Source organism: Orycteropus afer, unplaced genomic scaffold (genome assembly GCF_000298275.1).
Source record: "Orycteropus afer afer isolate SDZICR_OR568_19922 unplaced genomic scaffold, OryAfe1.0 scaffold00199, whole genome shotgun sequence".
Classification (NCBI taxonomy): Eukaryota; Metazoa; Chordata; class Mammalia; order Tubulidentata; family Orycteropodidae; genus Orycteropus; species Orycteropus afer.
In genome coordinates this window covers 4478729-4495726 of record NW_006921786.1, presented here as the reverse complement: position 1 = coordinate 4495726, position 16998 = coordinate 4478729, and positions in this window count along the sequence as shown.

Sequence of the window (16998 nt, the reverse complement as noted above, 5' to 3'; positions counted from 1 at the left end):
TGCCTTGCATGTCACTGTGAGGCTGGAGGGTATGCCAGCAGGGGTGCCCATGGTGGACCAGTTTTGGTGGAGCTTCCAGACTGAGATGGACTCAGAAGAAGGAAGAAGCCATCTACTTCTCAAAGAATTAGTGAGTGAAAACCTTATGAATAGTAGTGAAACACAGTCTTATATATTACTGGAAAGTTTTATGACTAGCCCTGAAACGTTCGTTGTTCAATACTGTGCCAGAAGATGAGACCCTCATGTTGGAAGGCACTCAAAATATGACTGGGAAAAAGCTGCCTCATCAGAGTAGAGCCTACCTTAATGATATGGATAAAGTAGGTCTTTCAGGACCTCCATTTGTTGAAGTGGCACAACTCAATATGAGAAGAAACAGCTGCAAACATCCATTGATAATCAGAACATGGAATGTAAGAAGCATGAATTTAGGAAAATTGGAAGTTGTCAAAAATGAAATGGAACATATAAAGATTGATATGCTAGGCATTAGTGAGCTGAAATGGACCTGTTTTAGCCATTTTGAATCAGATAACCATGTGATCTACTATGCCAGAAATGACAACTTGAAGAGGAATGGTGGGGCATTCATCATCGCAAAAGATGTTTCAAGATCTGTCCTAAAGTACAATGCTATTAGTGATAGGATAAAATCCATATGTCTACAAAGAAAGCCAGTTAATACCACTATTATTCAAATTTACACACCAACCACCAAAGCCAAAGATGACAAAATTGAAGATTTTTACCAACTTCTACTGTCTGAAATTGACCAAACATGTAATCAAGATGTGCTAATTATCACTGGTGACTGGAATGCAAAAGTTGGAGACAAAGAAGAATCACTAGTACTTGGAAAATTAGGTCTTGGAGACAGAAATAACACTGGAGGTCACATGATAGAATTTTGTAAGACCAATGACTTATTCATTATAAATCCTTTTTTCAACAACACAAAAGGTGGCTATACACTTGGACTTCACCAGATGGAGTACACAGGTGTGGTGTAGTAAATTACCTGCTATGGCTTTTCTAGCCATAAGTCTTTGTAAACTCCATGGTGAAATTTGCTGTGAGAAACTGAGTAGCTCCTGATTGTTAAAATCATCCACCTAGGGTAATTCTGTTGGGAGAAGCACAAAGTAATTTTCTGGGAAGTTTGCTCTTTCTCAGGTATATAGAAATCTGATGTTGGAATTGGTTGATTTGGCCTCAAAAAGGAGTCCTACTAGAGGCAGAGGGAGTCTCTCTGACTGCTGGCTGAGAAAGATGTGCTGCTGAGAGAAACACACTGAGAGAAACACACTCCTGAAAGACATGGGCTGCTGAGAAAGAGACACCAAGAGACACACATTGCTGGGAGAGGAGCATCAAGAGACACTCACTGCTGGGAGAGAGACTGAGAGAGACTATTGGCTGAGAGAGACTGAGTGTTATTCCTGAACTTGAATCATAGCCTGGTGCTTCCCTAATAAACCTCATAATCTGTGAGTTTCTGTGTGGCCACTGCAGCAAATTATTGAATCCAGTGGAGAGGTGGTGGGTGTTGCAGGAGGAAAGGTTAGTATCAGGGCTGGTGAAATGGCTGGAGGGAGGGAGCATGTCTGGCCTTGCAGGAATAGGCCCTGGGCTGCTGATGGTGGCTTTGTCTTCCTCTTGTGGGATTAGAGGAGGTCAGAAGTTGTGGCCTCCCTGCCCCTTTAGCAACAGGAGTCAGATTGACTATATCTGTGGTGAGAGGCGATGGAGAAGCTCAATATCTTCAGCCAAAACAAGGCCAGGAGCTGATCATGGAACCAACTATTAACTCCTCATTGGCAAGTTCAAGTTGAAGTTGAAGAAAATTAAAACAAGTCCACAAGAGCCAAAATATGACCTTGGTTATAGCCCTCCTGAATTTAGACTCCATCTAAAGAATAGATTTGATGTATTGAACACCAATGACCAAAAACCAGAAGAATTGTGGGATGACATCAAGAACGTCATCCATGAAGAAAGCAAAAGCTCATTAAAAAGACAAGAAAGGAAGAAAAGACCAAAAGGGATGTCAGAAGAGATTCTGACACTTGCCCTTGAACAGAGAGTAGCTAAGGCAAATGGAAGAAATTACAAGATAAAAGAGCTGAACAGAAGATTTCAAAGAGCAGCTTGAGAAAACAAAGTTAATTATTATAATGAATGGAAAGCCAAAAGGGAAGAACACACTCAGCATTTCTCAAGCTGGAAGAACTGAAGAGGAAATTTAAGCCTCCAGTTGCAATATTGAAAGATTCTATGGGCAATATATTGAATGATGTAGGAAATAGCAAAAGATGATGGAAGGAATACACAGTCACTGTACCAAAAAGAGTTGGTCAATGTTCATCCATTTCAGGAGGTGGCATATGATCAAGAACCAATGGTATTGAAGGAAGAAGTTGAAGCTGCACTGAAAGAAGTGGCAAAAAACAAGGCTCCAGGAATTGACAGGATGTTAAGATGTTTCAACAAACAGATGCTGGACTAGAGACACTGACTCAGCTATGCCAAGAGATTTGGAAGACAACTAACTGGCCAACTGACTAGAAAAGATCCATATTTATACCCATTCCAAAGAAAGGTGATACCACAAAATGTAGAAATTATCAAACAATATCATTAATATATCATGCAAGTAAAATCTTACTGAAGAAAATTCAAAAATGATCACAGCAATATATTGACAGAGAACTTCCAGAAATGCAAGCTGGATTCAGAAGAGGACATGGAACGAGGGATATCATTGCTGACATCAGATGGATCTTGGCTCAACACAAAGAATACCTGAACTATGTTTACTTGTGTTTTATTGACTATGCAAAGGCATTTGATTGTGTGAATCATAACAAATTATGGATAACATTGAGAAGAATGAGAATTCTAGAACACTTAATTGTGCTCATGAGGAACTTGTGCATAGATCAGGAGGCTGTTGTTCAAATAGAACAAGGACACACTGCATGGTTTAAAATCAAGAAGCGAGTGTGTCAGAGTTATATCTTTTCACTATACTTGCTCAGTCCATATGCTGAACAAATAAACTGAGAAACAGGACTATATGAAGAAGAATGTGGCATCAGGATTGGGAGGAAGAATCATTAACAACCTGCATTATGCAAACAACACAACTTTGCTCACAAAAGTGAGGATGACTTGAAACACTTACTGATGAGGATTGAAGATTACATACAGTCTGCAGTATGGATTACACCTCAATATAAACAAAACAAAAATTCTCAGAACGGGACTAATAAGCAGCATTATGATAAATGGAGAAAACATTAAAGTTATCAAAGACTTCATATTACTTGGTTCTACAATCAACGCCAATGGACACAGCAGTCAAGATATCAGGTGTCATATAGCATTGAGCAAATCTGCTACAAAGGACCTCTTCCAAGTGCCGAAGAGCAAAGATGTTTCCTTGAAGACTGAGATGTGCCTGATACAAGTCGTGATATTTTCTATCGCCTCATATGCATGTGAGAGCTGGATAATGAAAAAGGAAAACCGAAGAAGAGTCGATCCTTCTGAGTTGTGGTGTTGCTGAAGAATGCTGAAAGTGCCATGGACTGCTAAAAGAACTAACAAATCTGTCCTGGAAGAAGAGCAGTCCGAATGCTCCTTGGGAGTGAAAATGGCCAGACTTCGTCTCACCTTCTTTGGTCATATTTTAAGAAGGGACCATTCCCTGGAGAAAGAGGTGGGATTGGCAAAGTGGAGAGACGACGAAAAAGGGAAGGCCCTCAGAGAGATGGTTTGACACAGTGGCTGCAACAATGGTATAGCAAGGCTCATGAGGCAGGCACAGGACCGGGAAGTGTTTCATTCTGCTGTACATGAGGTCACTATGAGTTGGAGATGACTTGATGGCACCTGTTGTCAGCAACATCAAAGTTTGGATGTATTCAGAGAATGCAAATTCTTTTTAAATGCCATGGACTACTAAACAAAATTGATCATATATTAAACTACAAAGAATACGCTGCTATTTTTCAAGAAGTAGATAAATAATACAGACTGCATTCTCCCATTCTCTAACTACAATGTAATAAATCTTGAAAGTCACAAGAAAACGATTTTTAAAATAGCACTAGAAATGTAAGAAATTCTTAAACAGCTCTTCAGACAAAGAAGAAACCAAAACTACAAGTACAGACTATTTAGAAAATTACGATTCTAAGAACAGAACACATGAAAATCTAGGGGCTGTGCCCAAAGATATACTGAGGAAAATTAATAGCATTGAGATTTTATTATTAAACAAGAAAGACTAGAATATGTGAACTAAGTATCCAACTCAATAAGCTCACAGAGTTTAAAAAAACAGACCTTAAAAAATACAGGTAGAAGAAATCAACAGAAAAATATTTTAAAATACACTTAAAATAGTAAAAAGCTGTTGAATTGATAAAATTTCCAATTTCTTTCAAAAAACAAAAAACAATATAAAAGAACAAGTTCTGGATAAAGTTAATTGCACAAAAACACAATCATTAAAGATTTGCTTATTAAATACATATATATTACTTCTATATCAGAAAAAAAGAATAGAAGTTTCACTTTTTAAAAAGCTAAAAAAATACAAAATTTAGGAAATTAAAAAATAATGTAACCACGATTATAAAAGAGATTATTTTGAATTTATAAGAATATTATTAATAACTATATACCACCAGAAGGGGCTCTAGTGGCACGGTGGTTAAAGTGTTTGGCTCCTAATCATAAGGTTAGCAGTTCAAACCCACCAGTGGCATCTCTGGAGAAAGATGAGACAGGCTGCTTCTGCAAAGATTTTTATTGGAAACCTTACGGGGCAATTCTACTCTGTTCTATAGAGTTGCTGTGTCCAGCAATTCTAATGTAGTCATGCCCTATGATGAGATCTGATATAGTAATGTAATCACCTCCATGATGAGATTAGCAACTCATCAGTTGAAAGGGAGTTTCTTTAGGGGTGTGGCCTACTTCCAATATATTTGGGCTACCTGGCAAAGATCTTTGGCTTTTTGCTCAAGATCCTGCATCTCGCTCATCACAATATGCCATCCAGTTCTTGGACTTGAACTGTTGTTGTTGTTATGTGCTGTCGAGTTAGACCGGACCCATAGCAATCCCTCCTTGGGTTTTTGAGGCAGTATTACTACAGAAGTAGATTGCCCAAACTTCCTTCTGAGGAGTGGCTGGTGGGTTTGAACCTCCAGCCTTCTGGTTAGCAGTAAAGTGCCTTAGGCACTATGCTACCAGAACTCCTAAAATGAGACCTGAACTAGTGGCCTGCCAATCTTAAGACTGTTGCTTTTGCAGCCTATGAGCCAACAGCCTACCACCTTACTTGTCAATCGTGAATTCATCGGCCTCTGTAGCCAGCAGCCTGCTGTATTCCCTGCTGATCTCAAGTTTGTCAACCCCTACATGAGTCAGGAGTAGCCTTCAGCTTGATGTCTGACCTACAGACTTGGGACTTAGCATCTACAACTGTTTGAGCCATTTCCTTTTCCTTGAGATAAATTTCTCTGTATATATGCATATATATATGTATGTATATATATGTGTGTGTGTGTATATATATATGTGTGTGTGTGTGTGTATTTATTTATTTATTTATTTATTTATGTATGTATGTGTATATATATATATATACACACACACACACACTAAACACACTGCCAATGAGTCATTTCCAACTCATAGGAACTCCCACTGGGTTTCCAAGGCTATAAATCTTTACTGAAGTAGATCGTTTCGTCTTCTTCCTACAGAGCAGCTGGTTGGTTTGAACCACCTATCTTTTGGTTGGCAGCTCAATGCCTTACCCATAGCACCATCAGAGTTCCATGTATACATATACATATGATATATTTATATATCATATGTCCAAAAAAACAAACAAACAAACCCACTGCCATCGAGTCAATTCTGACTCACAGTGACCCCCCATTGAATTTCTGAGGTGGTAAATCTTTACAGAAGTAGATTGCCCAGTCTTGCTTTCACAGAGGGCTGGTGGGTTTGAACCACCAACCTTCTGGTTAGCAGTCAGATGCCTTAGGCATTGTGCTACTAGAGCTCCTTATATATACATATATATGATATATGTATATATGGATGAAATATATATATGGAACTTTGGTGGTGCAGTGGGAAAGGCATTGGGCTGTTAACCAAAAGGTCAAACCCACCAGCAATTCTGTGGGAGGAAGGTGAGGCAATCTACTTCCATAAAAATTTATAGCCTTGTAAACATATGGGGGTCACTATGAGTCAGAATTGACTCAATGGCAGTGGGTTTAATTTGGTGGAGAGAGAGAGAGAGATGTAGTGCCTAAGGCTAACCAGAAGGCTAGCAGTTCAAACTTACCAGCTTTGCCTCTAGGAAAATTAGATCTGTACTTCCATAGAGATACTGCATCAGAAACTCAAGGAAGGGTTGCTATCAGTTGAATCAAATCCACGGCAGTGAGCTTGGGTTTTTGTTGTTGTTGTTTTATATCACAAGTTTTGCTTCTCTGGAGAACCTAGCCTAAGGTGGTTGCTAGGAGTCTGAATCAACTCAATGGCAGTGGGTGGGATTTAAGAATCAATTTTCCTCAAAAAATATTAACTATTAAAAATGCCCTAATTAGAGGTCAAAAACTTAAGCTCCCCAATAATGATGGTAGAGAGTTTTGTTTTAAAAACTACTCCCCAAGTGGTACCAGGTCCAAATAATTTTACAGATGGAGTTTTCACACTTTCTAAGAGCAAGTATTCTGTATAGGTTAACATGCGCCAGAATATTAAGAAACAAAACAATAATCATGGCATAATCATAATTCAAAACCAAGAAAATTTTGGTGACAGGAAATTAAAGAAGTTAAATGTATGCACACACCCCACAGCAGTAAGAAACATAGCAATATGCATGAATCTCATATATATGGTCCTTACTAGTTTAAGAGGTAAAGACAGAATAAGATCTACAACGTAACACCATTTACATAAATTAACAATACATGCCCTTGTGACAATAATACACACTTTTAATGATACAGTCAAATGAGCAAATAAATACTAAAAAAATGTTAAATGGTTGTTTATGGGGGAGTAGGAATGTAATAAATCAATAGACAAATAAATACTCAGCAGTATTTGGCCATGTGTTTATTTCTATATATATGATGAATGATGGCTTGGTTCTCTAGTGCTGCTATAACAGACATACTACAAATGAATGGCTTAACTAATAGGGATTTATTCTCTTACAGTTTAGGAAGCTAGAAGTCCAAGTTCAAAGTACCAGCTCTGGGGGCTGAGCAAAGGCCCCTTGAACCTGAGCTTCAACTTTGCCTCTTGTTCCAGGCCCACTAGAGCGAAAGGCCTATTCTAACTCACACAGCTGCTGGCTGCTGAGGTGAACAAACCCAATGTCAGAAAGTAGAATGGCATAATGTCACGATTAACAGGCACACAGCAGACTGCTGGTTCAAGTCCAGGAACAATCCTAAGATTGGTTAGCAACATAGCAGGTCACTGAGATGAAGACTTGGCCAACTGCAGGGTTCAGATGTACCAAAAAGCTCGAGACCTTCCTCAAAGCTTCTCCATATATACTGGAAGCAGGCCATACCACAAAGCAACTACTTAGCTGCTCACAGCACTTTCCACCATAGAGTTGATTACACCCATCTAATATCATCATGGGGAATAACTCCATCCAGCTCCCCAGCTACTCAAAACCGTGGCCCACCCAAGATGACACACAACTTTACCACAAATGATAATGGGGTGTAAATGAGGAGTATGAATAACTCAACCTTCTACATCAAAGACTATTTAAAAGAAAAAATTAAAAGGGGGGAAAAAAACCTGAGAAAACTATAGATTAAATCTCTCTGGTGAATATAAACACAGAAATGTTAAACATTGACAAAAATAATACACCAAGGCAGAGTTTCTTACAAAAATTGAAGTAGGGCTAAATGTTTATAAATCTACTTACTAAATTCATTACATAAATTGGACAAGAGGAAAAAATCATAATATGTCATTGATAGATGCAAATGAGGATTAAACATTTTCAACATTCAATCTTGGTTAAAACTTTTGGAAAAATAATACTATATTTCTTTAACATGATAACAGTCCATATCATACTGAATGATGAAACAACAGAACCAATTCCATTAAAGTCAGACACAAGATTTATAGCATGTTCAATACTCTTTCAGTGCATATATGGAAAACCAAAAAAGAATCTACTGAAAAACTATTAGAATTAATAGCTGTTATAGAAAAATCCTGGCTAAGGCACTTGACTGCTAACCAGAAGGCTGGCAGTTCAAACCCACCAGCCACTCCTTGGAAGGAAGATGGGGCAATCTACTTCCGTAGTGACACTGCCTTGGAAACCCAAGGAGGGGTCGCTATGAGTCAGGTCCGACTCGATGGCACACAACAACAGTAACAACAACACAGAAAAATCAATAATTATCCTGTATTTCAAAGTGTTTGATATTGTAAACATGTAAATGTTTCCCAATTTATAAATGTAGTACAATTCTTTGAAAAATATAATGAGATTTTGGAGGAAAACAAACTCATTTTGAAGTTTACATGGAAGCAAGCACAAATGGACAAGAGCAGGCAAAAAATAAATAAATAAAGAGAGTACCAGACACCAAAACAAATTTTACTTATGCTTATTAAAATATTATGGTCTAATAAAGGTCAGTGCAAGAGACAGCCCAGAGACAGCCAAATAAGTATGTGAATTTGGCACTATGTTTTCTTGCTTGAAATGTTTTGAAATCAGTATGCAACTCAAGAATTTCAAATTACATGGCTTCTAAATAAGTACACTCAATTGCATCTGAGAATCAGGGAAATAAATCATGTGACATTCCAAATCAATTGAGAAATAATGGATTCATGAATAAGTGGTTCTGGGACAAATGTCTAAACTTACAGAAAAATAAAGTAAGTTAAATTCCTTCTTTATACCATATATCACAACAAATTCCACACAGTCTAAGGAATAAATTTTGAGGAAAAAAATATAAAAGACAATGTAAGGGTCCCCACTTACATGGAACTAGATTGTCTATCTAGAGATCTTGTGGTATCTTTTTGTCACTTTTGGGCTACTTAACAACTGATGCCTCCTCCATTATGTAATACTTAGAAAGGACAGGGCCCCTCTTCCTACTCCAGACACTAACAATGCCAGTAATACTGGATTTGTAAAATAAAGGACACTATGTCCATAAAATAGACTGCTGTACACCACTATAAATCAGACTTTGGAAAAAATAGCCAAATTTGTAAGAAAATATCCAAAATATAATTTTCAGCTAAAATAATAAGATGCAAATTTTTCAAATACACACTCACACATGTGCATATACAGACATATACACTTTCATATAAAAATGACTGAAAGGAAAATATCAAGAAAACATTAACAGTGTTTAGCCCTGAATGATAGGACTACAAGTGATATTTTTATGACTGGTACAGTTTGTGCTCAGCTATTAGCCTAAAGATTGCAGATTGTAATGAACCCAGTGGCACTGCAGAATATAGGTTTGTTAATTCACTTTTGTAAAATTAAACCCCACTCTAGGGAGCTCTGGTCACATAATGCCTAAGGCACTTGACTGCTAACCAGAAGGCTGGTGGTTCAAACCCACCAGCCACTCCTCAGAAGGAAGATGGGGCAATGTACTTCCGTAGTGATACTGCCTCGAAAACCCAAGGAGGGGTCGTTATGAGTCAGGTCTGACGAAAGGGCACATAACAACAACAAACTATGGAGGGCTGTTCTACTCTGAAACACATGGGGTCATTATGAATCAGAATCGACTCCACAGCAACAGAATATATTACATCCCTAGGGTGATGTGAAACAACCTTGGTTACTGAAAGTGAAGATGACTTCAAGCACTTATTGATGAAGATCAAAGACTACAGTCTTCAGTATGGTTTACTCCTCAACCTAAAGAAAACAAAAATCCTCACAATTGGTCTAATAAACACTGTCATGATAAATGGAGAAAAGGTTGAAATCATCAGGGATTTCAATTTACTTGGAACCACAATCAGCACCTATGGAAGAAGCAGCAGTCAAGAAATTAGAGATCATATTGCACTAGGCAAATCTGCTGCAAAAGACCTCTTTAAAGTGTTAAGAAGCAAAGATGTCACTTTGCAGACTAATGTGCCAGTGACCCAAGCCATGGTATTTTCAATAGCCTCATATGCATGTGAGAGCTGGACAATGAATAAGGAAGACTAAAGAAGAATTGATGTCTTTGAATTGTGTGTTGGTAAAGAATACTGAAAATAGCATGGACTGCCAGAAGAATGAACAAATCTGTCCTCGATGAAGTGCAACCGGAATGTTCCTTGGAAGCAAGAATGGCAGACTTCGTCTCATCTACTTTGGTCATGTGGTCTGAAGGGCCAGTCTCTGGAGAAGGATACCATGCTTGGTAAAGCAGAGGGTCAGCAAAGAAGGGGAAGACCCTCAAGGAGATGGGTTGACACGATCTGCAACAATGGGCTCAAGCAGAGTGAGGATTATGAGGATGGCGCAGGAGGGCAGTGTTTCTTTCTTTGTTTACAGGGTTGCTACGAGTTGGAGCGAACTCGACCACACCTACCAACAACAGGATGATTTGAAAAAAAGGAGCCCTGGTGGCTTGGTGGTTAAGGATTCAGCTGCTAACTCAAAGGTTGGTGGCTCTAAACTAGAAGCTGCTCTTCAGGAGAAGGATGTGGCAGTACCCTTCCATAAAGCTTAACAGCCTTGGAAACCCTATAAGGCTATTTTACCCTGTCCTATAGGGCAACTGTGAGTTGGATCAACTTGGTGGCAACAGATTTTTGCTTGTTTCATTTTGTTTTGTTTAGGATAAAATGATTTGAACTTACCCAGCTGTGCAATTTAAGAAAGACCTGGTGATCTGCTTCCATAAATATTACAGCCAAGATCTACTCTGTAATACATGTGGTCACCATGAGTTCAAATAGAATTCACAGCAGTGGGTTGAGACAGGGAGAGAGAGATGGTAAATGTCATCCAAATATCAAAATTACTCATCCATACCCAAGTGAATTAGAGTTTTACAACTTAGCTAAACTACCAAATGTAGATCTTCTGGACCAAAGTTCGTGGCCCAATGGCAACTAGTCCTTAGACTAGACAGCAATTTATGGTAGAGCCTGTGTACTAAATGGGCTCAAAGAGAGATAAGAATTATTAGCTAAATAAATCAGATTCTTTCTCTGAATAATTTGAACTGGAAAAATGTCAAAGAAAAAAAAAAGTATATGTGGAAAAAGAAACCATGAGGTGAAATGAGTCACAACAAGCCAAAAATACAAGAAAAAATAATCTACATGCAAGAAGAAGCTAGTAGGTAGGGAAAAAAGAAAATTAAAAGGGAGGTTGGTAATTAGTGGTAGCAAGAGTAGTAGACAGAAAGGGAAACAAATCATGGCAAATAACTGAGCAGCATTAATAAGGAATATTAAGGAAAAGATCTTTGAAATTTAGCATCTTCAGGCCCTGTAAATACTACAAATCCCATACTAATTCTAGAGCTACAACAATACCATGGTTATTCATATTAGTTGCTTGCTTATAAAATGTCTTTCTCTCTGTTCTCACTTTACAACTGAAAAAAAAAAATTTATATACACAAAATAATTGAAAGCAGTAACACAAACAGATACATGTACACAAATGTTCATCATTGAATGCAGCACTAGTAATTCAGCCTTTTCACAATAGCCACAAAGTGGAAACAACCTAATTATCCACCAACAGATGAACGGATAATCAGTGTCTGGTGGGCTTGAACTGCCAGCCTTCTGGTTAGCAGTCAAATGCCTCAGGCAGTACATTACCAGAGTTCCTTCAGTATGTGGTACACACATACAATGGAGTATTGCTCTGTCATACAGATAAGTGAAGAACACCATGGATGCACCTTGAAAGCCTTGTGCTATTTAAATGAGGCAGACATAAAAGGACAAATATTGTATGATCCCATTTATATGAAATATCTAGAACAGGCAAGTATATATAGGGAGCTCTGGTAGCATAGTTCCTTAGGCATTTGACTGCTAACCAGAAGGCTGGTGGTTCAAACCCACCAGCCACTGCTCAGAAGGAAGTTTGGGCAATCTACTTCTGTAGTGATACCACCTCGGAAACCCAAGGAGGGGTCACTATGAGTCGAATCCGACTCGATGGCACTGAGTTTGGTTTCCTTGTTTTTTTATTTTTTTAATAAAGACCAAAGTCTGTTAGGGGTTACCAGAGATGAGAGGAAAAGGGTAATGAAGGAGTCATTACTTGAAGCATCTCATAAGGGTGATGGAAAAATATGAAAATAGTGGTGATATTTTCACACCATGATGGACGTAACTAAGGTCATTGAAATGTACTTGTAAAAAATGTTGAAATGGGATATTTTTGTTATATAGCTACTCACCTCATTAAATAAAAACATGTATAACATATGCAATAGTATGTTTTAATATAAATAAGTACATAAAAGAATATATGAATCCACTAAAATGACAGGAAACTCAAATGTTAATGCTAACATTGGTTATCTCGAAGTAGTGGAACCATAAGTGATTTATTTATTCTTCTCTGTACTTTTGGCATTTTTCAACTTTTTCACATGGAACATATAGTACTTTTATGATCATTTAGAAAACAAATGAATGCTATTTTAAATGGCATGTGTGTGAATATGTTCTATTGACCTCACTCTGATAAAAACTTCATAAATTTCACCACTAGGTTTCTTGGTAAACAAAAATGAAGACCTTTGCTGATACACATCTATTTCCCACATTTTTTTACAACTAAACTAAATAATCAAATGTAGATGTTCTGGGCCAAAGTTTGTGTCTAAGGTCAATAGATTTCCCCTGAAATGACTCAGTAAATCCAACAAACTTAAAATGGTCACACATTGACTCATCTAATAGCTATTACTGTTTTGGATTATTTAGAAATATTTCTCCATTTGAGCATTTAAGTTATCGGTTTATAGAATTTCATCTATGTATCTTTGTTAAATAAGGTTGTAGAACTAGGACTTCACATCAGAGTATATAACCCTTCCCATGTGACCCTCACACCTGCTTCTTCAGAGTCCTTTTTCATCTCCTTCTACCCAAGTGGAATAAGGGCAGTGGTGGTTCAGTAGTAGAATTCTTGCTTTCCATGCAGAGACTTAGGTTTGATTCCTGGCCAGTACACTTATCATAGCTACCACCAGTCTGTCAGTGGAAGCTTGTGTGATGCTGTGATACTGAATATGTTTCAGCAAAGCTTCCAGACCAAGATGAAGTAGGAGAAGAGGCCTGGCAAGCTACTTTAGAAAAACAGCCAGTGAAAACCATATAGATTATGATTGTCTGGTTAGGAATCAATCATGGGGTTGGTGTAGGACTGGGCAATATTTTGTTCCATTGTACATGAGGCCACCATGAGCTGGTGGCCTAGTTGACAGCAGCTACCAATAATAAATTCCCAAGTAGAGATCCACAAGAGGAGAAGCAACCTAAAACAGATGATCTGAGAAACAGAAAAGCCCACAGAGCTCACTCCACGTGGAAGCAAGTGTCAATCTCTTCCTCCGCTCACTAAAAACTGCCACTACCACCTTCCTAGGAGCTCTGGTAGTATAGTGCCTAGGGCACCTGACTGCTAACCAGAAGGCTGGCAGTTCAAACCCACCAGCCACTCCTCGGAAGGAAGGTTGTACAATCTACTTCCGTAGTGATACTGCCTCGGCAACCCAAGGAGGGGTCACTATGAGTCAGGGCCGACTCGACGGCACATAACAACAACAACAACAACCTTCCTCACCCAGCCCCAAGGTCACTGGTATGCTCTTGACTCTGTAAAAGATTCTTCTCATTGGGACAAAATGGGTGTGATAGAAACTGGAAGAGATTTTTACACTGAAGTGGTTAAGATCTGGTGCAAGACATTTCACTGTTTTGAGCTTCAATTTCATCTCTAAAATGAAGGAGCTGATTTAGTCCCAAGGTGATCTAATATATCAGCAGCTCAAGGATCTACATATAAGAAGCTATAAAAAGAAGCAGGGCCTACCAGGAAGGGCACAGATGCCATGATGCTTCCCAGACCTGCTGTCTGGGAGTATTTGAAACAACCTGGATGACACTCCTATAAACACACATACCCCTGCTTTACCACTCAGAAAAAGCTTCTCCGTGCCTACTTTTACCTCCTTTGCCTAGGAATCTATTGTTGAAAATACACAGCCAAGAGCTGGGAGTGTGCTATATTGAAATGATTCTCCAAATTCTAAGTTTTGATATTATGAAAAGTTCTTGATACGTGTTTTCAAGACACAACTAGCAAAATAACTATCTAGTTCTAACAGTCCTGAACTTTAAAAGGCTTCTCAAGTACCAACTCATGCTCCAAAGATAAATTTGAAAGGAATGGAGTCAAAATGAATCATAAACATGTGGATTAAATTTCCCACAAGTACCCAACCTTTTAAAACTGAGAGAAATATGCTTGAGGAAAAAAAGTCTTAATTCTACAAAACTCAACATCATCTCTAAAAGACTGAGGAATTTGCCAAATGCTTGAGTAAAGGGGGCAGCCCCTAAATTCAATTTCCTTTGATCTTATCCACAGAGTAGGGATAATCCCAACCACCATTAGCTGTATTTTACAGATTCTTGTGTATGCTGGTGTCATGGGGCATAATCTCAGTTTCACCAAAAGATGGGTGACTACAGAGTTATGTGCCCACCCTGAGGGGTGGCTAGTCAATCTGCTCATCATCCAAGAGCCACATTCACTTTAGGGTAACTCCCAGCACCATCAAGGTCAGATTAGGCCTAGATTTCCAGCTACAAGATTGTTAGTGATGACATAAGAAGATGAAGTATCACCTTTTGGTGTTTAGATCTTAGAAATGCTATTCTGTGGACAAAAAAAAAAAAAAAAAGGAACACATTCAGGAGCTTAGCACCCATTTTCATCAGGGTTCCCACTTCCCACTTGCTTAGTGAGAACTCTATAGAGAAAGGGAACCATAAATTTATGATAATTAAACTTGTATCCTTCAACACTTATCAAAGATGAATATACGTGAAGTTGACTAACCAGTTAAAGATACTTTGTACTTTGAATTTCCCTAGTCAGCATGTCAAGTACAGAGGCATATCTACAGAAAATAGTGCCAATGGTAAGCACTGAAATTGCACCCCTGTCCAAATATCTGACACCCATCTTAAATATTTAGCATCATCATGCACCTTGAATGATTAACTCAACAGTCAAAACTCCATCTTGAGGGTCCAATTAATCACTTCTATGGAAGACAGACCTTTTTAAACAAATAAAAACCTCAGTCTTATGGGTCTTCAGATAGTCTTGGCCCTTCTCTGGCTTCAGGTAATTTTCTCCTCAGTTTGGAAGGTTACATTAGGAGAAAACAGTCCCTAATGGCTAGAAAATTTTCAGGGGAAAGAGGATTTTTGACGTGCAGGTGAGTGGATAGGAGTCCTGGGCCACATAGCAGGAGCTCCTAATGCCCAGTGCAGAGCTGTGAGTTGGGATGCTGAGGGCCCAGAGTGGTGAGAGCAGGACCGCTCAGGAAGGGAGAGGAGGTGGAGAGGAAGGCAGAGGGAGAAAAAAGCCCTGAAGTCAAGAAAGGGCTCTCAAATACGAAAGGATCAGTTTTAACTCGCTGAACAATGTCTCATGACTGGCAATGGAATATCCCGTGGTTAACAGAAACTTCAGTGGCACCCCCCACTTCAAGTGGCTCCCAGGGCACATCTCATACCTGCCATACCTTAGATATATGCCTGTTGTCAAGTGTTGGAAAAAGTACTGACACAGTTTCCAAAGCATTGAGAATTTCCATTTCTACCCAAAGCAGTTTGCTTTTTTCCAATAATTCTCTGTTAAAATAAAAGAAGCAAAATCTAAAAAATTAAAAACAGAACCAGTAAGATATGTATATATACTTTTTTTTTCCACTGCCATCTAGTCAACTTTGACTTTGACCCCTCTTTGGGTTTCCAAGGTGGTATCACTATGGCAGTAGATGCCCAACTTTCCTTCTAAGGAGTGGCTGGTGGGTTTGAACTGCCAGACTTCTGGCTAGTAGACAAATACTTTAGGCACTATGCCAACAATGCTCCCATATATGCATGTAGATATAGATATATATACATATCTACGTATCTATACATAGACATATATACTTATATACATATACACACATATACACATAAGTGTGTATGTGTGTTATTGTTGTTGTTAGGTACTGTGTAGTCCGGTCCAACTCATAGTGACCCTGTGTACAACAAAACAAAACACTGCCCAATCCTGCAGCATCCTCACAATCCTTGCTATATCTGAGCCCATTATTACAGCCACTGTGTCAATCCATCTCATTGAGAGTATTCCTCTTTTTCATTAACCCTCTACTTTGCCAAGCGATATGTCCTTCTCCAGTGACTGGTCCCTCCTGATAATATGTCTAAAGTATGCAAAATGAAGTCTCAGTATTTTCACTTCTAATGAGCATTCTGGCTGTACTTCTTCCAAGACAGATTTGTTCGTTCTTCTGGCAGTCTTCAGCATATTCAATATTCTTCGCCAACACCATAATTCAAAGGCATCAATTCTTCAGTATTCTTTATTTATTGTACAGCTTTTACATGCATATGAGACGATTGAAAAGACCTTAGTCCTCAATGTGAGATCTTTGCTTTTGAATACTTTAAAGAGATATTTTACAGCAGATTTGCCCAATTTAATACTTTCTTTGGTTTCTTAACTATATATATAAGAGATTTTTACACTGAAGTGGTTGAGATCTACTTCTGTAGTGATACTGCCTCGGAAACCCAAGAAGCGGTCGCTATGAGTTGAGTCTGACTTGATGGCACATAACAACAACAGCAATATAT